At 48.1% G+C, this 22401-nt stretch overlaps 1 long non-coding RNA gene across 1 annotated transcript in view; it reads right to left on the reverse strand.

Annotated features, from left to right (window-relative positions):
* Window positions 1-7766: 7766 nt before the first annotated feature.
* The window catches only part of LOC135058093 (uncharacterized), a 33388-nt gene continuing 18753 nt past the window's right edge, over window positions 7767-22401 (reverse strand). Inside the window, exon 3 of the long non-coding RNA XR_010244594.1 lies at window positions 7767-8240. This is a non-coding gene — a long non-coding RNA (uncharacterized LOC135058093). The remainder of the gene's footprint in view (window positions 8241-22401) is intronic.

Here is a 22401-nt window from a genome sequence, read left to right on the forward strand (position 1 = left end):
GCCAATCAGCACTTTTACATGAATGCAGGGTTGAATAACCCGGGTTGGACACTTTAGAGTGCACATTGACCTGGGTCCAACCCGTGTATAACACTGCTTTTATACCAGGTTGAAATGCAGGGTTACTCCACCCGGGATATTTAAAAGTGGTGCTTTTATATTGTACCTTGACCCGGGTCGAGCTGGCTCAACCCGGCAATATCCCGGGATATATTTGCAGTGTGAAAGGGGTATAAGGGGTTTAAAGCTTCCTGCTTCTCAGTGTCCAGGTATCCAGTGCCATAAGTCACACAGCTCTGTGTGTGAGCTTTGAAGCTGCGCTCCTCTGGGTATTCAGCTACTGCACAGTACCTGCGTTCTCTGAGCTCCTCTATTTGCTACCTGCATTACAATCTGCATTTCCAAGGGATCATCCAGTGTCATCATTTCGTATTCAGCATGGTCAGCACTCCAGTGTCATCATTCCGGATCCAGCCCAGTCAGCACCACGGTCGAATTACAGTCACCATCGGTTCCAGTCCAATAATACAGATACCATCAGTTACAGATACCATCGGTTCCAGTCTGATAATACAGATACCATCAGTTACAGATACCATCGTTTCCAGTATGATAATACAGATACTATTGGTTCCAATTCGATATTACAGATACCATCAGTTCCAGTCTGATACCACAGTTACCTGTAGCACCATCTCTAGTGCTAGCCCAGGTTACCCAGTCAGGGGGCACGGCTGGCCCACCAAGTGCACGGAAACCCAAATCCCCTTGCGGGGTTCCCTTGAGAAGACCACTGGTAGGGTAAGACTCTGCGACTCTGCTCTGGGTTTCGTCAACTACTAATGCTAGTCTCTGCATCTTCCTGCATCCTCTAAACATTAAGTCCTTCCACCTCTATGAGAAGGCACTACATAAAACCTCTGAATTTTCAGCATAACACCGCTGCAGTCACCATTAACTCTGACACAGGTCTGGAGACACCATACTTACCTACTCTCCCAGATGGCTGGGAGGCTCCCGAAAATTGGGTGGCCTTCTCTAGCCCCCCGGAAGAGCAGACAGGTCTCCTGATTTTGGAGGCCCCCCCTGCCCGGCCACCCACTTAGCGAGTGAAGTGAACAGTCTCACTGAATCGCATCATCTTAGCCATGCCCCCTGCTGTGTAATGCTGGTAATAGTGGCATTGTAGAGTGGGGATGTGGCTACAATGATGCAATCACAGCCACCACCCCTATTATAAAATAGTAAATATGTATTTTATTAGAAATACACCACATCTGGCCCACCAGCAATTACATCCGGACTGCTGCCCTCTGTCACTGTCCCCTCTCCTATCCCTGTACCCCTGTCCTGTCACTGTGCCCCCCCCTCCTGTCTTCTCACTGTGTCTCTGTACCCCCTGTCCTTTCCCTGTCCTGTCACTGTTCCCCCCTTCTGTCCTGTCACTGTGCAGTGTGCCCCCCTGTCCTGTCCCCTTCATTGCTGTGTATGAGCCTCTCTTCCTGGGATGCAGTGACAGAAGCAAGCCGCCGCTCTCCACACTGCCTGGCTGGGGGGGGCACCTGTTGCTCTGGCTGTCATGTCAGTGACCTCCTTCAGAAATACCTTTTTCAATGCATTTATTAATTACATCAATTGTTATTTAAATATTTAAAGGCACTCACCTATGCCAGTGCCCACTGTCCAGTGTCGCACAGTGCAGCAGACAGTGCCAGTCTCCCCCTCACTCAGTCACGACAGTCCCCTATGTTCGCGCGCCGCACGCAGCGCTGCCCCAAGCAGTCCCTCCGCCCGTAATCACTGGTTTGTGGGCTGGTGGAGGCGGAGCTCTGCTAAGACTGACAGTTCTGTCAGTAGTGGGTTGCTGGCCACGCGCTGCCCCTGCGCTTGCCTCCGTTCCCAGGGTCCCCTTATTCCGGGAGAATCCCAGAATCCGGGTGATGGGAAAAGCCTCCTGGAGGATTTCCACCAAATCCTGAAGAATCCCAGAAATCCGGGAGAGGTGGGGGTGTTCTGTCTTCCGCTTAGCATGTAGGACCTGGAGCACTCATTTTTGCTAATTACTTCTTTACTGCACGGATGGGGCAGGAGGGAGAACACTAAACTGTAGAAGGAGGCATAGGGCTGAATAAAGGAGCCCCAGTACATGACTTGCAGGGTGGTAGGGGATGATTAATATGTAGGGGAAGGGTGGATAGTGGAGTGTGCTTAATATTCATCATTTTCTGGTGGGAGGGACGCTTGCTTGACTGCAGATATCTTTAAAAAACTAGAGAGTCCCTCCTTTCAGGAGGTACAGGGGACGTGGGGATCAGACTTCAGGAACCAGAGCAATTTACTAACGAAAACATAAAACTGCACACCAGGCGTGTGAAGCTGGAGCAGGGACCAGATGCTTGAAGGCTGATATTTCTGGTTCTGGGCATAGTAGAGACAAGCTACAAGTGTCCACCAAAAGGGGAGAGTCCCAGCTTTTGGAGTATACCCTCAGAAAAACTCTAAGTCAGACAGATCTCGAGATATCTGGCTGGTAAGAGCAATTATCAGGCTTGGATGGGGACCACTGCTTTGAAGGGGTGTAGTATGAGTTGCCGGCGGTCGGGTCCCCGGCGGCCAGCATACCAGCGCCAGGTTTTTCTTACAGCCTGCAGACAAATCAAAGAGGAAGAAGGGAAGTTGTAGATGTTTAGCATTATTATTATATGGTTATTTTGTGCTTTGCTACTTTCTCAAGAGACCACAAAGAGGCGCTAGTCACTCACATATATTTATGCTGATGCATGGTGATCATTGTGTCTTTATTAAAACTCTGCCATTCCACTAAAAACTTAATAGATTTTTTGAATAGTGTATTCATCTTTTTTTCTAAAAAAAGAAACAAGTGGAGGAAGCAACAAACAGATATTGCTATATTCACGTATATGCTTTTCGTAGACTTTAGTACCCATTATAAACAAATGCATCTCCTACTGGACACTGGGCCTTATTCAGACCTGTTCGCACGCTGCAGTTTTTTGCAGCTGTGCGATTGGGTCTGTATTGCGCATGTGCACGGGTCGCAATGCGTAGGCATGTCACTGGCCAGTGACGGCCGTCGCCGGGCAACGACAAAACGAACGAAGAAAGCGATTGTAGGAAGATTGACAGGCAGAAGGCGTTCGTGGATGGCAACTCACCGTTTTCTAGGAGTGTCCGGAGAAACGCAGGCGTGCCAGGCCGTTTTCTGGGAGGGTTCCTGATGTCATCAACATCCCGGATCGTTGCAGCGGGTGAGTAAGTCCTGAGCTGTGCAGAGAAGTTTGTGCAGCTCTCTGCACAAGTGTTTGCATCCCTGCAAAGCCCTAACCCCCTCCCCTGTAGACGACGATTACCTGGTCGCAGCAGTGCAAAAAATAGCCTGTGTGTGATCAGGTCTGAATTAGGCCCACTGTCTCTACAAACGTTTGTTCACCTCCCAATAGAGTTTGCATTCATAAACTTTCTTATAAGAGTAATGTATGCAAATGAAGACTTTTTTTTTATCTTATGTATTTCTTGCATCACACTTTTCTTTTCCATTTGTGCAGTAGATTATTACCCTGATTGTTCTGTACTTTTGAGAGATATCATCTCAACCTTGATGTAGTAAAATACATTTTAAAAGCAATTTATTACAGATTATTAGTTTAAGGTGACTCAACCTAATTCATTTTCCAAAGCAATGGTGTAGTTCTCTTAAAACAGTGTTTGCCAACCTCAATCCCTAAAGCATACCAACAGTCCAGATTTTAAAGATAACCATGCTTGAGGGCAGATGGCTAAATCAAAATAACAGCGGTACAAATTTTAGTCACCTGTACTCAAGTATGGCAATCCTTAAATCCTGGACTGTTAGTGTGCCTTGAGGACTGAGGTTAGGAAACACTGTCTTAGAATGAGGTTTATATAATCTTTAGAAATTGTTATTTGACAGCACTGTTTAATTGGTACAGTAGGGCCTGAGTTATGGTGACTGGCGCTTGAGATGCATAGCAGCACACTGGAGTCTGAGGCAGCCAAATACAAGGAAATGACAAGCGCTCTGTGGGAGCCAGGAATATAGGATACTAGTGAAGTTGTTCTGGCAAGGAGCAATGGACAGGGAGAGTCTTAAATAGGGTGCTCTGGCTGATAATAGGCCACTGGAGTCATTGCAGGCACAGGAATGGATGGAAAGCGATCAGCTGATTGAAGGCAAGATAGGGGCACCAATGTCATGGTGGCGGCAGACTACACATGTAAAACAAACAGCTACAAGCAGCAGCACAGCGTCGGACACATACAGACAAATTAGGAAGCAGATGCAAGCAACGAAGCGGCAGCACCTGGTAAGTTTACCAGTCCAGCATGTGACAGAAGATATGCAGGGGGAGAGAGAGATGATCTGCTGGAGTAGAGGAGGGATGGTCTGCTGGAGGACAGGAGGGATGGTGTGCAGGGAGAGCAGAGAGATAATGAGATGCGGTCAAAATCCCAGCAGTCGGGATCCTGACAGTCATAAGGCCAACAGCAGGATCCCGATGAACAAAATTCTGACAGATCCCACCAGTAAGTAGTAGGTTAGAGTTAGGCACTATGGGGAGGGTAAGGGATCGGCTGCAGGCAGGGCCATTTCTAGACTATATGGCTCCAAGTGCGAACAGTAAAATTATTCCCCTCCCCAATATTTAAACAAAGCAGGAGAGAGACATTTGTGTGCACAGATGGCGTGCATGTGTCCAAAAGGGGGCATGACCTCACTGAAAGGGGCATGGTCTTGCAGGAAAAGACTACCTTACACCTGGATTTTGCACCCTGCAGCCCCAGACATTGGCCACCACAGGAAAAAATAAAATACACTGACCCAGATAGAAAAAAAAAAAATTATGCCACACACAATAATGCAATAATGCCCCTTACAACACATTATGGCACACACACAAATGACCCTTACAACAAGTTATGCCACACACAATAATGCCCCTTACAGAACATTATACCCCACACAACAATGACCTTTACAACCATCACGGGGCAGAGTGTCTGTGTGTGGGGGGTGGGGGGGGGGAATTATGGGGTGTACATAGAGGGGGAGGGCAAAAAATTGAGTGAATATAAATATCATATGGGGAATAATGCAGTGCTTCTAAATTTGGGGGGGATAGTGTGTGAATAATGGGATGCACTTAAATCACAGAGTGGGTATATAATAGGGAGCACCTGATGCAGTTTGGGGGGGGGGGGGGGGAACACACAAATAATGGTGTGTGCATAAGTCATACTGCAGACCTGCTTTAGCTGTTCTTCTACTTCTGGGGGCCATGGGGCCACTGGACTGACTTGTAATTAGGACACCGTGGAGGTCTGCCCTGTCCTGGAGGCACCTGTAAGGGTGCTCACAGCAGGGGAAAACATCAGGCCCAGCTAATCCTCACATCAGCTCCAGCCAACACTGGACACCCCATGGAGACCCACACTCAGTCCTCAATCTACATTAGAGTCACACACGGTGCCCCACAACCAGTCCCAGTGCTCCCCGCTTTCACCTGACTCTCCCCGCGGCTGGAAGTTGCTATGATGTGGTCGGTGTTGCCTGGGTAACGTCTACCGGTGACCTGGCTTGCATGCTTCTGTGCGGGGCTCTGTAATTACAGCGCATGCATTGAGGGAGAGGCAGAGGAGGCGTGGAGTGGGTGTAATTAGTACACTTCCAGGTGGCCACGCAGGGGTTTGGGGCTGGGTGTTCACCGTTGTTCACAGACATATTGCGTCGGCTGTGCAGCACAGCTGATGGCCAATATTTCTACAGATACATCGGGCCATCCAGGTGCATATATGGGCAGTCCGCAGACAGCCCATAAGCTGGCCATATACTAGGTCGATATTGCGTATGAATGTACGATTTCAACACGTCACTCAATGCATCTTGGGGGTCATTCCGAGTTGTTCGCTCGCAAGCTGCTTTTAGCAGCTTTGCACACGCTAAGCCGCCGCCTACTGGGAGTGAATCTTAGCTTATCAAAATTGCGAATGAAAGATTAGCAAAATAGCGAATAGACACTTCTTAGCAGTTTCTGAGTAGCTCCAAACTTACTCGGCATCTGCGATCAGTTCAGTGCTTGTCGTTCCTGGTTTGACGTCACAAACACACCCAGCGTTCGCCCAGACACTCCTCCGTTTCTCCAGCCACTCCCGCGTTTTTCCCAGAAACGGTAGCTTTTTTTCGCACACACCCATAAAACGGCCAGTTTCCGCCCAGAAACACCCACTTCCTGTCAATCACATTACGATCACCAGAACGAAGAAAAAACCTTGTAATGCCGTGAGTAAAATACATAACTGCATAGCAAATTTACTTGGCGCAGTCGCACTGCGGGCATTGCGCATGCGCATTAGCGACTAATCGCTCCATTGCGAGAAAAAAATACAGAGCGAACAACTCGGAATGACCCCCAATGCCCGGTCCCGTGGGTTGAATGTCCCATCCCCTGATCATGAGTGCAGTCCATATTACCAGTTATAATCGTATGCACATTGTATTATGTTTAATGCACATACGATGCATCGTTCGCTGGAACATTCGCCAGAGTCTACAGCACATGCGTAGGACTCTGAAAAAATGGCCGCCGCGCCATTTTTTTGGAGTCCTGTGCAAGCGCTATAGACTCTGTCTCTAGTGCTCAGTGCGCTAGCAGCGACGGTGACGGCTACGGGAGAGGAGCGGGCCCACACACAGTCACCGATGGACGCCGGAAAGGTAAGTATAGAAGAAATGGGTGCAGTGTGTGTGGTATGGGCCCCCTCTGGACCCAGGGGCCCGTGTGCACTGCACACACGGCACCCATTATAGATACGCCATTGCACCAATGGTTGATTATGGCTAGAGAGGATTTTTTATTTTTTTCTGGCCCTGCAGACACTGATCAAATGTGTTTTAGTACACACACACTGACCACCAATGTTTTATTATGCAGTACTGACATACCCTGTTATCATATTCCATTAAACTATCAAATATGGATTTAATTCACACAAAGGACACTGCTTGTTAATTTTTAGGTAATTATTTTTTTTAAATTGTCCTTTGTGTCATTGAAATTTGTTTGCACATTCCTATACATTGGCAATCATGTACATTTACAATAATTGACACGTGTAAAAGCCATTACAACTTTATTTACAACAACGAAACTAGTGAGCATTTAAAATTTGGTCAAGCAAGTCCCCCATTATTTGGGGGCCTCAATTGTCTATTCCTCTGGCCACCCCCACTGTTGGGGGTAGCCAGAATAAGAGTCCAGTTAGGCCTCCATTATTTGGGGGCCATAAATGTATATCCTCTGGCCACCCCCACTGTTAGAGATGGTCAGAATAATGTCCATGCTATAAAACGTCTCTCTTTTCTTTCTAGATATGTATCTGGAATGGATCAGGAGAGATTTTATCTCCGGATTTATCGACCTCTATAAAGCGCATGAGTGCCTGTGGCTTGTGAAGTCGTAGGAGCATGCAAACATAATTAAAAGAAACCATGCCTACTAGGAGCTCGCCACCTACAGCAAGCCTTTATTATGATGTGGCATCAGTCTTGTGGGTTAGGAAAAAAAGCCAAAATCTCAGGACTGTGTTGCTGAAAGAACATAAAAAGAACGAAGAGTCCAAGAGGTCAGAAGCAAGGACTGAGGACATCTATTAAATCAACCTTTGGTACTATGAACCACTTTTGTTCACAGTCCTGCAGGAACCAGTCGAGGCTGAAGAGGGCTGTGCCGAGAAAGAGGATCTGGGTGAGTCACCTGAAGCCTCATCAGTAATTAGAGTCCCAGCAATCTCAAAAGGCAGAAATGACAATTGCTCTACAGTGCCCTCCAGTTCCCCTTCACTTTATCATATGTACTGTACTCCTCCTGCCATGGCACCACACCGTCTCCATTGAAGTAGGCTATATATTCCTCTCTGACCTTTTTGGACAGGGAATTGTACAGGACAAAGCATGCTAGATGGTAAATGCAGGCACGACCGTTCTTCCCCACATCTATGAACAGAAACTCGTAGTTGGCGTTCATCACCCCCATTAGAGCCACACTGAAGTACCCTTTGTAATTATAGTAGAACCACCCACTGGTGGGAGGTGGGGTAATGCAAATATGCTTGCCATAAATAGTTCCTCTGCAGTTAGGGAACTGCCAACGGCTCTCAAATTCATTCCCAATATCTATTCACTCTTCCATGCTTGAAGGGTACTGTAAAAGAAATGAAATAAAGGATATATATTAATGCATGCATTTTTTTTTTCTTTTAATAGACACCTATGATTCCCAGCACCCCGAAACCGAGTCCCTCAACAACTCTCACCGCCCCCCACCAAAGAAACAGCGCCAAAATAAACAGCACACGGAGGAGAACCACTAGTAAAACAGGCAAGGGATGCTCTATTGAAGCCTCTGGATGAAAGTGACTCGTTTGGAACATATGTCAACAATGCGCATAGAGCCATGGACACTGAACAGAGATAGTTATTTGAACAATTGACGTCTGAGCTCATTTTTAAAGGGAGCAACTGTCTCCTGACCATAGAAACCAGCATGACATCAGACCCCGTTGTTCCCCCCACCCCGCTCCACTCCCCACCCTGCCACCCCCTACTATTCCACCCGAACATAGCCCCAGACATATGAAAAAAAAGGAGATTAAAGGAATAACTAAGTGCGCACAGGAGCTGCTGGACAATTGCACTCTCTCAGAAGGTTCGCACTTCCTTCACCACAAGTGATCAAAAAACAATTTGACATTGACAAGAGGACTTATCCTGCGCTCCACAAGGTAGACACAATTCAGGCAATTCCAGAGTTGTTTTAAGACTCATATATGTGACATAAAATAGAGAAGAGAGATGCACATATAGTAAAGTACAGTTTTAATATGTCACATTGAACATTTAAAAAGTTAAATACATGAAGTTTCCATTTAAAAATAGCAGCGTGTTTTATCCACAGAACTCTCAGTGAAGAAGGTACAGTGGGTAATTACCAAATTAATAGAATTGTGACAAGACAATTCTAAACCAGCTTGCAGGTTTTTTTGGTGCAGGGAGTCCCGGAAATCCCTCATCCACGCTGCACTGGGACAGTAAATTCACCACAGTCTTCCACACAATAGTCCTGTGTCCACCGATGCATTTCTACCCCTTACAGGGATCTTTTTCAAGGTGCAAAATAAATCACACACTGCTTCCGGACTCATTTTAAAAGAGTTGCTAGCCAATCCTGTAATATTCCACACAGCTGGACCTTATACATCAAAATACCTAACAGCGTCCCGTGGTCCCTTGCTGTGTGGAACTTCCTGGTAAATCTGATTTGTTTATGTGTAACCATGGCGACAGTCGCACGTTTTCCTCTCTGCGCCTTCGCCAACCTCCGGAGACCTCTGGCTCGCCGCAATCATAGTTTCCCACAGCAGCACACTCAGGTGTCTTGGGTGTGGGATCTCCCTAAAAGGTCTTGACATAACACTGAGGAAGCCGCTGACACGTAGAGAGAGGCGGAGAAACGCATGTTATCTTCACAGAAAGGACACAGCTCAGAGCCAGACAAAGTTGCCTTATTCAGGGCCGGCCCAAGCTTATTTTTTTTAGTAAGCAAAAAATCTATTTTGGCGCCCCTTGATGGGATAAACGGGGTGTAGTCTTACAAGAAATGGGTGTGGCAACACATTTGTACTCCCCGTGGTACCAGGTGATAGTGGGTGACAGGGAGATAATAGGTTACTGGTGAGGCACGGGTGACAGGGAGATGGTGGGTGACTGAGGCAGGGTGACATTGAGATAGTGGATGACTGATATCCCCAGTGCCAGATACATATGTCCCCACAGCACCAGATATACCCCCAGTGCAGATTCACATATCCCCACAGTGCCAGATATGCCACCAGTGCAGATACACATATCCCCACAGTGCCAGATATGCAGCCAGTGCAGATACATATATCCCCACAGTGCCAGATATGCCCCCAATGCAGATACACATACCCCCACAGTGCCAGATATGCCCCCAGTGCAGATACACAAGCCCCCACAGTGCCAGATATGCCCCCACTGCTGATACACATGCCCCCACATTGCCTCCCACAGTGCCAGATATGCCTCCAGTGCTGATACACATGCCTCCCACAGTGCCAGATATGCCCCCAGTGCTGATACACATGCCCCCCCAGTTCCAGATATGCCCCCAGTGCTGATACACGTGCCTCCCACAGTGCCAGATATGCCCCCAGTGCTGATACACATGCCCCCACAGTGCCTCCCACAGTGCCAGATATGCCCCCAGTGCTGATACATATGTCCCCACAGTGCCTCCCCCACCCCCTTCCCCCCCGAAAAAAAAAGTGCTGCTCACCTCTTTTCTGCTGCTGGTGTGAGGGGAGGAGAGCGCAGCGTGCGCCTCTCATACCCCTCCGTCTCCAGCGGCAGTGTCTATCTTAAAATCAGCGCCGGCCCGTGAGCCAATCAGAGCTTGCGGTCCGGCAGCCAATCAGGAGCCTTAGCAGCCGGTCTGCGAGCTCTGACGGCTCACAGGCCGGCGCCGAATTTAATATAGACACCTCCGCTGTAGACGGAGGGGTAGGGGAGGCACATGCTGCGCTCTCCTGCCCTCTCCTCCCCTCACAGCAGCAGTCGCTGGAGACTTCAGAGTGCGTCGGGCAGTGGTGGCCGGGAGCAGATCGAACCGCTTGCTAGCCACCGCTGCTGTAGAGAGTGAGTCACTGTGACTCACTGTCTGCAGCAGCACCCACTACTGCCTGGCGCTCAACGCGGCTGCGTAGCCCGCGTATGCGTCGGGCCGGCCCTGGCCTTATTGCTAACAAAGTATCCAGCGTGCATGGACAGTTATTAACAACATTATACTAATATAGAAACCATCTGATTACTAACAGGCGTTGGGAAAAGTACTTGCTGCTTTTGTTACACTATTTTGGCATTCTTACTAACCCTGCACTTGGATGTGTGGCTAATTTAAGGACATGTGTTTTATTCATACAATTATTGATAAAAAGCAGTAGTGAATTGTATATGAATACAACTAAATAAGGAGCTTTTTAGTGAGTGTTTACATTGTATGCAGTGTCGGACTGGAGCATGAAGGGCCCACCGGGGTATGCAGTGGTAGGGGTCCATGATTAGAGGTGTGGCCAGCCTACAAAGGGGGTGTGGCCAGCCACCATAGATGTTTGGCTAATCATTGTAGAGTACCTGGTCTGGACTCCTTGATAATTTATATAGTAATTAATACTAGTGCATGCATGATAATGTGCCAGATTAATGACAGCAATGTACTGTAGAGAATACATCATAATCCTGTGCAGTATAAGATAACTCTTTTAGTTTGCTAGGGAGGGGCCTTAGACTGCACACCTATAGCTGCCAGTAATGTGAGGTGCTACCTACTGAGACTTGTAGTTCTACAGAAGAAAAAAGGGGGGTGTTGTAGGTGCACTGTCTCTAGCATTACTGATATCATATAGCTTAGCATATCATAAATAGTGGAGTTTAGTTATGAATTGATCAATGCATGAAGCTGCAACCCCGCGGCAAGTGGAGTCCCTTGCCGCGGGGCTGCAGCTTCATGCATTGATCAATTCATAACTAAACTCCACTATTTATTATATGCTAAGCTATATGATATCAGTAATGCTAGAGACAGTGCACCTACAACACCCCCCTTTTTTCTTCAGTATAAGATAACACATGTATAATATATAATTCAAGTGCACAGTCTAGAACCTGATCCCTAGAGGAGGAGGAGGGCCCCCAGGCAGTGGGGCCTACCGGTGGTTTCCCCTGTACCCCTGTGAGCCAGTCCGAGCCTGATTGTATGTTATATATACTTATTTAAAATATATGCAATGCTGGCCGGCATCGTTGTTTATTGATGTGATTTTATAAAATTAGAGATTAAATCCACAAACAGATTGAATAAGCACTGTCTCGTTGTGCTTTTATGTTTTCTGTTATATACTTAAGAGGTTAGTACCAATTAACCTTGGGAATAGCTGCATTCATCTGATCAATCACAGCGACAGGCATTTTTGGTCTTTGGTCTCCAAACAACTGCATCCTACCAATGTGCTCAAACAACCCACCACCTCCTACCAACTTGCTCCGCTACCCACCTCCTCCTACCAAACTGCTGCACCACCCACCTTCTCCAACCAAACTGCTGCTGTACCACCCACCTCCTCCAACCAACCTGCTCCACCACCCTCCAACCCAAATGTATATTCAGCTTTTCTGGAATCTGAGGAGGAGATTCCGGATTTGTATACACTGTGATTTCCCTCCTCAGTCATCTGCAAGTATCCTAATCCCTATATGTATGAGGCTGTCTGCTGATTGGTGGTTTTTGGCGCAGATTCAGGCTGGTTAAACACATGTTGCAGGTGCAACTCAATGGAGTCAGGGCCATTGATTTGCACCTGCAGCATGTATTTCATTAACTGGCCTGAATCTGTGCCAAAAACTACCGAGCAGCAGACACCCCATATTTATCAGAGATTGTGATACTTGCACATGCTTTTTGTGTAAACAAATGTGTCATGTGGGCATAGTTTGCAATATATTATATAGTTATACTTTTATATATTTGTATATTCTATTTTATAAAGAGTTTGTATTTAAGCAGCCATGCTGCCCACAAACCCAAGACAAAATAAAGTTTTAAAAGTTTTGCACTGATATAATTACACAATTAAAAACAAATAAAAAAACAAATATAAAAATTAAAAACAACAAATATAAAAAATAAAAAATTTAAAAATGTCATGTTTCACTATAAAAAAGCGGTGTGTGTGTGTGTGTGTGTGTGTGTGTGTGTGTGTGTGTGTGTGTGTGTGTGTGTGTGTGTGTGTGGTTTTTTTTTAACTTACCTTACAATAACGGAACTGCAGCACCTTGACAATTGCCTTGCAAGTGTCAGGGATAATGCACCCCAAAGCTTGAGTGGGTCCCAAACTTGAGGTCTTCAAACAACCGTCCTGTAGCCAGGCACCTCAGCGTAGCCACGAGTCTCTCCTTTGAAGGCATGGCCCTCTGGAACTTGGTGTCCTGCCTCTGGATATAGGGTGTCACCAAAAGCAGCAACTCCTGGGAGGTGGCGTCGTCCATTCGCAGGAAGTTGAGATAATCTTCTGGGTCATTCTCATTAATTTCCAACAGCAGGGGCATGTAGGATTGACTCTCCCTCTCCAGCAGCCAATCCTTGGTCCAGCAGGACCTCTCCCTCCTGCTCCTATGCTGGGTTCTCTTATCACTCAATTTGAGCACAGCATAGGACATCAGAACTCTATAGCGACAGTGGTCCATCACCACAAAGTGCAGGATAGAGCACAGGAAATAGAGCAGTAAAGCTAGGCAGAACAAAGCAATACACAGTAGCTAGCAATGTGGAGCGTTCGGCAGGGTAAAAACCAAGCCTCAGTAGTCACAGAGCTTACAGAATTGCACAGAGCTAAAATGGCGCCTGCTTTACATACCCCTTAGTGAAGGCTAGTCCACTATGTAAATTCAGCTCACATCTGTAAGATGATTGCATGCTTTTTGTGAGGCATACGATGGGTCATGAGATGATCTGTCGTATGGGGGCATGCAAGGGGTCATAAGATTGTATGCAAATTGTATGTACATCATGTGTCAAAAAAACACCAAATTATGTGCCAAGAGATTGAAGGGAAATCGTGAGACGACATTCATCAGATGCAGATCATCCTAATGTATGGCCAGCAATATACTGGCTATGGTCGCTGGCATCACAGCTAGGTGGGCAAATTCAATTGTCCGGCCAGCTGGGGATCCTGACCGACATGTTGAGCATCCAATGAGTAAGTGTGTACACTTACCTTGATCAGCTGCTCGGTCGGCATGACGGCAGGTCTGCCGACGTGTCAGTCAGGTGTGTACACACGCGGACACAGACACACACACACACACACAATAGTGCCACTTATACACATAATGCCCACAGTATTAGCACCCCTTATACATAATGCCAAATGTAGTGTTGCTGCTTATACATAATTCCCACAGTAGTAGCACCCCTATACATAATGCCCATAGTAGTAGTACCAGTTTTACATGTAATGCCCATAGTATTAGCGCCCGTTACACATAATGCTTACAGTAGTAGTGCCGCTTATACACATAATGCACATAGTATTAGCCCCCCTTATACATAGTACCAACTATTGTAGCGCCCCTTAAACATAATGCCCAAAGTGGTACTGCCACTTGAACACATAATGCCCATAGTAGTATCACCCCTTATAAATAATACCCACAGTAGTCGTGCCGCTTATACACATAATGCCCCTAGTAGTCGTACCCCTTATACATAATGCCCATAGTATTAGCGCCCCTTATACATAGTGCCAACCGTAGTAGTGCTAATTATACATAATGCCCACAGTGGTAGTGCCCCTTAAACATAATGCCCACAGTGGTAGCATCGCTTAAACACATAATGCCCATAATAGTAGTAGCGTCCTGTATATGTAATGCCCATAGTAGCAGCGCCCCTTACAGGGCCGTCTTTTCGTATGGGCTCAATGGGCTCTTGCCCAAGGGCCCCAGGAGTAAAAGGGTCCTAGGCTGATAGCTGAGGGTCCCCTCTTTCCAGGGGTACCAGATTTTTTTAAATCGGCCCCGGGGAACCGGAGATATCCGACTTCAAAGCAGTGGTCCCCATCCAAGCCTGTTAATTGTTCTTCCCAGCCAAATATCTCGGGTTCTGTCTGACTTAGAGTTTTTCTGAGGGCATACTCCAAAAACTGGGACACTCCCCTTTCAGTGGATACTGGCAGCAGGGCTGTTTCTAGGCAATTTGGCTCCCAGTGCGAGATTTAAAAATGCGCCCCCCCCCCCCCCCTAAGATCTAAAAAAAAAAAAATGCGCGCGTCGAAGGCGCGCGCGCTCCCGACAAGGGGGTGTGGCCTCATTAAAATGGGCATGGTCTCATTAAAATGGCCGTGGCCTCATCTGATATCACGGCCACCACAGGAAAAAAAAAAAAAAAGACCCCATTTTACACACTACGGCAGGCAAGAGTCCCCATTTTACACATTACGCAGGCACATATCCCCATTTTACACAGTAGGCAGGCAAGAGTCCCCATTTTACACAGTAGGCAGGCAAGAGTTCCCATTTTACACATTACGGCAGGCAAGAGTCCCCATTTTACACATTGCGGCAGGAACGTGTCCCCATTTTACACAGTAGGCAGGCAAGAGTCCCCATTTTACACATTACGGCAGGCAAGAGTCCCCATTTTACACACTGCGGCAGGCACGTGTCCCCATTTTACACAGTAGGCAGGCAAGAGTCCCCATTTTACACAGTAGGCAGGCAAGAGTCCCCATTTTACACATTACGGCAGGCAAGAGTCCCCATTTTACATATTGCGGCAGGCAAGAGTCCCCATTTTACACAGTGCAGCAGACAAGTGTCCCCAATTACACAGTGCAGCAGGCAAGTGTCCCCAATTACACAGTGCAGCAGACAAGTGTTCCCAATTACAAAGTGCAGCAGGCAAGAGTCCAAATTTTACACAGTGTGGCAGCTGGCAGGCAAGTGTCAAGTGGGAGGGGGGGAAGGGAGAGAGAGAGACAACTTACATATGAAGGATCTACCCGCTCTTCGGGTTGGCCGTCTCTCCTTCCTCGCGTCTCCTCCTTCCAGCTTCCTCGCGCCTCCTCCGTCTTCTCGAGTACTCCTGCTCGGGGGGGCGGAGTTTCGCGGAATGACGCGATTGTGTCGTGACGTCACGACGCAACCGCGTCATTCCGCGAAACTCCGCCCCCCCGAGCAAGAGTACTCGGAAAGACGGAGAACAGGGAAACCGGGACCTGCAAAGTGCCGCGGCGGGCGCCCCGTGCGGTTGCACGGCTCGCCCGCCGCAAGAAACGCCACTGACTGGCAGCTTGTCTGTACTATGCCCAGAACCAGAGATATCAGCCTTCCAGCAGCTGGTCCCTGCTACAGCTCCACATACCTAATATGCAGTTCTATATTTTCATTGGTGGATTGCTCTTGCTCCTGAACTCTGATCACCAAGTCCCCAGTATCTCCTGAACGTGGAACTCTCTAGTTGTTTCTGTATCCCATTAAAGCTAAGAAATCTATTTCCAGGAACTGTAGATATATGCAGTAAAGTAAGCTGCCCTGACCCCCGGAAAATGATGAATATTAAGCCCCCTCCACTATCCACCCCTCCCCTGTGTATTAAAGACCCACCACCACCCTGGAAGTCATGTACCGGGGCCCCTTCATTTAGCACAATGTCCCCTTCTACAGTTTAGTGTTCTCCTTCCTGCCCCATTTATGCAGTAAAGGAGTAATTAGCAGAAATTATTTCTCCAGGTCCTACAAGCTGAGCGAAAGATAGAACCGCCCTACCCCCCGCGGGACATCAAAGCTCCCGCTGATAGCACCCCCCACCCCTACCGCTGATGGGTGGGTAGGGGACCCACTGCATTGCTGTGCCCAGGGGCCTACACTGCTGTTAAGACGGCTCTGGCCCCTAATATGTAATGGCCATAGTATTAGCGCTCCTTATATGTAATGCCCATAGTAGTAGTGCAGCTTATACATAACGCCCATAGTATTAGCACCCCTTGTACATAATGCCCATAGTAGTAGTGTCCCTTATACATAATGCCCACAGTAGTAGTGCTGCTTAAACACATAATGCCCACAGTAGTAGCGCTCCATATACATAATGCCCAAAGTGGTAATGCCGCTTATAAATAATGCCTACAGTAGTATCGCTCCATAAGCACATAATGCCCATAGTACAAGCTCCCCTTATACTTAATGTCCATAGTAGTAGCACCGCTTATATGTCAGTCAGGTGTGTACCCAGCAAAAGACACCAGATAAGACCCAACCTTTCTTAGATGCCTATTTAGTTGAAGATCAATATATCATCCATGTGCAAAGAAGTGTTCAGCAAAACTGAAAAAGCATTGTGTGAGCTTGTTTTTTGATGCCCTGCACCCATTTATGATACAATCACAGTCTATGTATCACAACAAAGGGAAGGACGAGTCGACTAAAGCTGACCTATCACACACTCCAGGGCGTTGTAGGTAAGTTAGGGAAAGTTAGTGGGAGGTAGGTTTGGGATCTTTCCTTCAGACCTTCCACCAGGCTCAAGAACAGCTGCGCTGCTAATCCCCCAATACAGCCTAAAGGAGCTTAAGTATTGCATGGTGTGTGTTTTTTGTTAGAAGTATTGGTTGAATTACACATTGTTCCATTAATGAAAAATGAGATTTATGGTAAGAACTTACCTTTGTTAAATCTCTTTCTGCAAGGTACACTGGGCTCCACAAGGATAGACATTGGGGGTGTAGAGTAGGATCTTGATCCAAAGCACCAACATGCTCAAAAGCTTTGACTGTTCCCAGAATGCATAGCGCCGCCTCCTCTATAACCCCACCTCCCTGCACAGGAGCTCAGTTTTTAGTTAACCAGCCCAATGCAGTAGCAGGTAAGAGAGACAACTACAGTTAGTAGCCACAGACGACACAATTTCACCCCAGGAGAAAGTGTCAGCGGCTAATGCCACACCAACCCAAAAAAGCTGAGTGAGTCAGGGTGGGCGCTTTGTGGAGCCCAGTGTACCTCGCAGAAAGAGATTTAACAAAGGTAAGTTCTTACCATAAATCTCGTTTTCTGCTGCAGGGTACACTGGGTTCCACAAGGATAGACATTGGGGATGTTCTAAAGCAGTTCCTCATGGGAGGGGACGCACTGTAGTTGGCATGAGAACCCGGCGTCCAAAGGAAACATCCTGGGAAGCGGCAGTATCGAAGGCATAGAACCTTATGAACGTGTTCACTGAGGACCACGTAGCCGCCTTGCACAATTGTTCAAGGGTCGCACGACGGCGGGCCGCCCAAAAAGGTCCAACAGACCGAGTAGAATGGGCTTTAATGTGAGCAGGAGCGGACAGACCAGCCCTCACATAAGCATGTGCAATCACCATTCTAATCCACCTGGCCAAGGTCTGCTTGTGAGCAGGCCAGCCACGTTTGTGAAAACCAAACAGAACAAAGAGAGAATCAGCCTTCCGAATGGAAGCAGTCCTCACATAGGTGGTCATTCCGAGTTGTTCGCTCGGTAATTTTCTTCACATCGCAGCGATTTTCCGCTAATTGCGCATGCGCAATGTTCGCACTGCGACTGCGCCAAGTAAATTTGCTATGAAGATTGGTATTTTACTCATGGCATTACGAGGTTTTTTCTTCGTTCTGGAGATCGGAGTGTGATTGACAGGAAGTGGGTGTTTCTGGGCGGAAACTGCCCGTTTTATGGGAGTGATTGAAAAAACGCTACCGTTTCTGGGAAAAACGCGGGAATGGCTGGAGAAACGGAGGAGTGTCTGAGCGAACGCCATAGGCCCTCATTCTGAGTTGTTCGCTCGCTAGCCGCTTTTCGCAGCAGTGAACACGCTAAGCCGCCGCCCTTTGGGAGTGAATCTTAGCTTAGCAGAATTGCGAATGAAGTATTCGCAATATAGCGAAAAGATTTTTCTTTGCAGTTTCTGAGTAGCTCGAGACTTACTCTTCCAGTGCGATCAGTTCAGTGCTTGTCGTTCCTGGTTTGACGTCACAAACACACCCAGCGTTCGCCCAGCCACTCCCCCGTTTCTCCAGCCACTCCCGCGTTTTTCCCAGAAACGGCAGCGTTTTTTCACTCACTCTCATAAAACGGCCAGTTTCCGCCCAGAAACACCCACTTCCTGTCAATCACACTACGATCAGCAGAACGAAGAAAAAACCTTGTAATGCCGTGAGTAAAATACCAAACTTCTTAGCAAATTTACTTGGCGCAGCCGCAGTGCGAACATTGCGCATGCGCAGTTAGCGGAAAATCGCACCGATGCAAAGGAAAATAACGAGCGAACAACTCGGCATGAGGGCCATAGGTACGGAGAGCCCGTACCACATCCAAAGACCGCTCTTTGGCAGACAAATCAGGAGAGACAAGGGCCGGAACCACAATTTCCTGATTAAGGTGGAACGAAGATACCACCTTAGGTAAACACCCGGGACGAGTCCGCAGAACCACCCGGTTACGGTGAAAAATCAGATATGGGGAACTACAAGACAAGGCGCCCAAATCCGACACTCTTCTAGCAGAGGCAATAGCCAGCAGAAACACCACCTTAAGGGAAAGCCACTTAAGGTCAGCCGATTCAAGAGGTTCAAACGGAGAATCTTGCAACGCCTCCAAAACCACCAACAAATCAAAAGGAGCCACAGGCGGGACATAGGGAGGTTGGATTTGCAACACACCCTGAGGCAAGGTTGCGATTTTTCTCTGAAACCAAACCGACAAGTCAGAAATATGAACCTTGATGGAAGCCAGACGCAGGCCAAGGTCCAGGCCCTGCTGAAGAAAAGCCAAAGCTTGGCCGTACTAAACTTGGAAGCGTCATAATTGATAGAAGCCGGTTTCCGGACCCGCAGCATAGTTTGAATGACCGACTCAGAAAAACCTCTGGCCCTCAAGACGGAAGCTTCAAGAGCCACGCCGTTAAAGCCAGCCGGGCCAAGTCCTGGTGGACACAGGGACCCTGAATGAGGAGGTCTGTCGTTGTGGAAGTAGAAGGGGACACTCTAGCGAGAGGCCCCGTAGGTCTCAGAACCAGTGCCGTCTGGGCCATGCTGGAGCTACCAGAAGCAGAAGTCCTCCTTCCTGCTTGAACTTCCGTATTACCCTGGGCAGGAGTGACACCGGAGGGAACACGTACGGCAGCCGGAAATTCTACGGAACCGCCAGCACATCCACGAATGCTGCTTGAGGATCCCTTGTTCTTGCTCCGAAGACCGGAAACTTGTGATTGTGTCGAGACACCATCAGGTCCACGTCTGGAAGGCCCCACTTCGGGATGGAGGCCCCACTCTCCGGCGTGTACGTCCTGAAAGTCCGCTTCCCAATTCAGGACCCCTGGAATGAATATTGACGATATGGCCGGTAGATGGCGTTCCGCCCATTGAAGAATTCGTGATACTTCCTTCATTGCCAATCGGCTTCGAGTGCCGCCTTGATGATTTATGTAAGCCACTGTGGTGGCGTTGTTTGACTGTACCTGAACAGGTCGGTTCTGTATTAAATGCTGTGCCAGGTTCAATGAGTTGAATACCGCCCGTAATTCCAGAATGTAGATCGGGAGGCGAGACTCCTCCATGGTCCACCAACCCTGAAGGGAGTGTTGCTCCAACACTGTGCCCCAACCTCTCAGACTGGCATCCGTCGTCAGCAGGACCCAGTCAGGTATCCAGAAGGGACAACCCCTGCTCAATCGTTGGTCCTGAAGCCACCAGCTCAGTGACAGACGGACCTCCGGTGTCAAAGAGATCAATTGAGACCTGAACTGGTGAGGCAGGCCGTCCCACTTGGCCAGAATCAGCCTCTGGAGGGGGCGAGAATGAAATTGAGCATACTCCACAATGTCGAATGCCGACACCATGAGGCCTAGCACTTGCATCACCGAATGTATCGACACTTGTGGACGAGATAGGAAGTATCGAATCCTGTCCTGAAGCTTCAGGACTTTCTCCTGAGACAAAAACAACTGTTGGTTGCGAGTGTCCAATAACGCTCCCAGGTGCACCATGCCCTGAGCAGGGACCAGGGACGATTTCTTCCAGTTGATGAGCCACCCGTGGGCTTGCAGAAACTGGACAGTCAGATCCAGATGACGTAGGAGAATTTCTGGGGAATTTGCCAGGATCAACAAGTCGTCCAGGTACGGTAAGATCCTGATCCCTTGACGGCGGAGTACAGCCTCCATCACCGCCATGACTTTGGTGAAGACTCGCGGAGCCATGGTCAAACCAAAAGGTAACGCCCGAAATTGGTAATGTAGATTGACAACCGCAAACCTCAGATACCGCTGATGCGACACTGCTATAGGGATATGCAGGTAGGCATCCTGTATGTCCAGGGAGACCATATAATCTCCAGGTTCCAAGGCCAGGACAATAGAGCGAAGAGTTTCCATACGGAACTTGGATACCTCCACAAATTTGTTCAACGCCTTGAGGTTGAGAATGGGCCAGGAGGACCCATTCGGTTTCGGGACTAGGAACAGCGGCGAATAGTACCCCTGGCCCCTCTAAGCAAGAGGCACCTGTACTACCACTCCTGTTTCCAGGAGGGTCTGTACCACAGAATGAAGAGTCTTTGCCTTTACCTGATCCGAAGGAACGTCTGTCAGGCAAAATCGTTGAGGGGGACGGGTTTTGAAGGCGACGGCGTAACCCAGAGTGACGACTTCCCGTACCCAGGCATCTGAAGTGATCTTCAACCATTCCTGGGTATACCTTAGAAACCGGCCCCCCACCCTGGGGTTCCCCAGGGGGAGGCCCGCCCCGTCATGCGGCAGGCTTATCGGTCTTGGAAGCTGGCTGACAGGCAGCCCAGGCAGGTTTGGGCTTTGGCTTGCCAGATATGGAAGTGCGACCCTGTTTGGTGTACACCTGACCTTTTGCTTTTCCTGAGGGACGAAAGGAAGTACTTTTAACCTTCGGTACAGAAGGGGCAGTACTTGGTAGACAGGCTGTTTTAGCAGATGCCAATCAGCCACTATCTTATTTAAGTCCTCTTCAAAAAGGATATTTCCCTTAAAAGAGAGTACTGTACTTCCAGGGTTTTTCTAGAGACCAGATCCACAGACCACCGGCATCAGAAGCCGCCTCCTTAACATAGTGAGAAGCCATGACAATATACGACAAGCATTGTCTAGCATGGTCAGAAGAGATTTCAGCTTCCAACTCCTGGGCCCACGCTTCAATAGCTTCTGCAGCCCATGTCGTTGCAATAGTGGGCCTATGTACGTCGCCCGCAAGGGTATAAATCGCTTTTAGACAACCCTCCACGCGCTTATCCGTAGGCTCTTTAAGAAACGTAACGGTAGTGACAGGTAGAGCTGAGGAGACCACCGTCCTTGCCACATGTGAATCCACCGGCGGAGGTGTCTCCCAATTTTTAGTCAGCTCCAGCGCGACAGGATAGCGAGCAAATAGCTTCTTGTGAGGCGTGAACTTCTTTCCTGGGTTTTCCCAGGATTCCTGACGAATATCAACCAGATGATCAGAGTGAGGTAAAAGTAGTTTAACCACCTTCTGACGTTTAAACCTATCCGGTTTCTTAGGAGGAACGGACGGTTCTGGTTCATCTGTAATCTGAAGAATTGACCGTATAGCCTCCAATAAATCAGAAACATCCACTTGTGAAACACCCTCCCCATCAGATAGATCAGGATCGGAATCTGTGGGGTCAGTATAAACGCCATCCTCATCAGACGAGGTGTCAGGGACAGCAGTGGATTGTGAGGAAGTAAT

Source organism: Pseudophryne corroboree, chromosome 3, assembly GCF_028390025.1.
Source record: "Pseudophryne corroboree isolate aPseCor3 chromosome 3, aPseCor3.hap2, whole genome shotgun sequence".
Lineage (NCBI taxonomy): Eukaryota > Metazoa > Chordata > Amphibia > Anura > Myobatrachidae > Pseudophryne > Pseudophryne corroboree.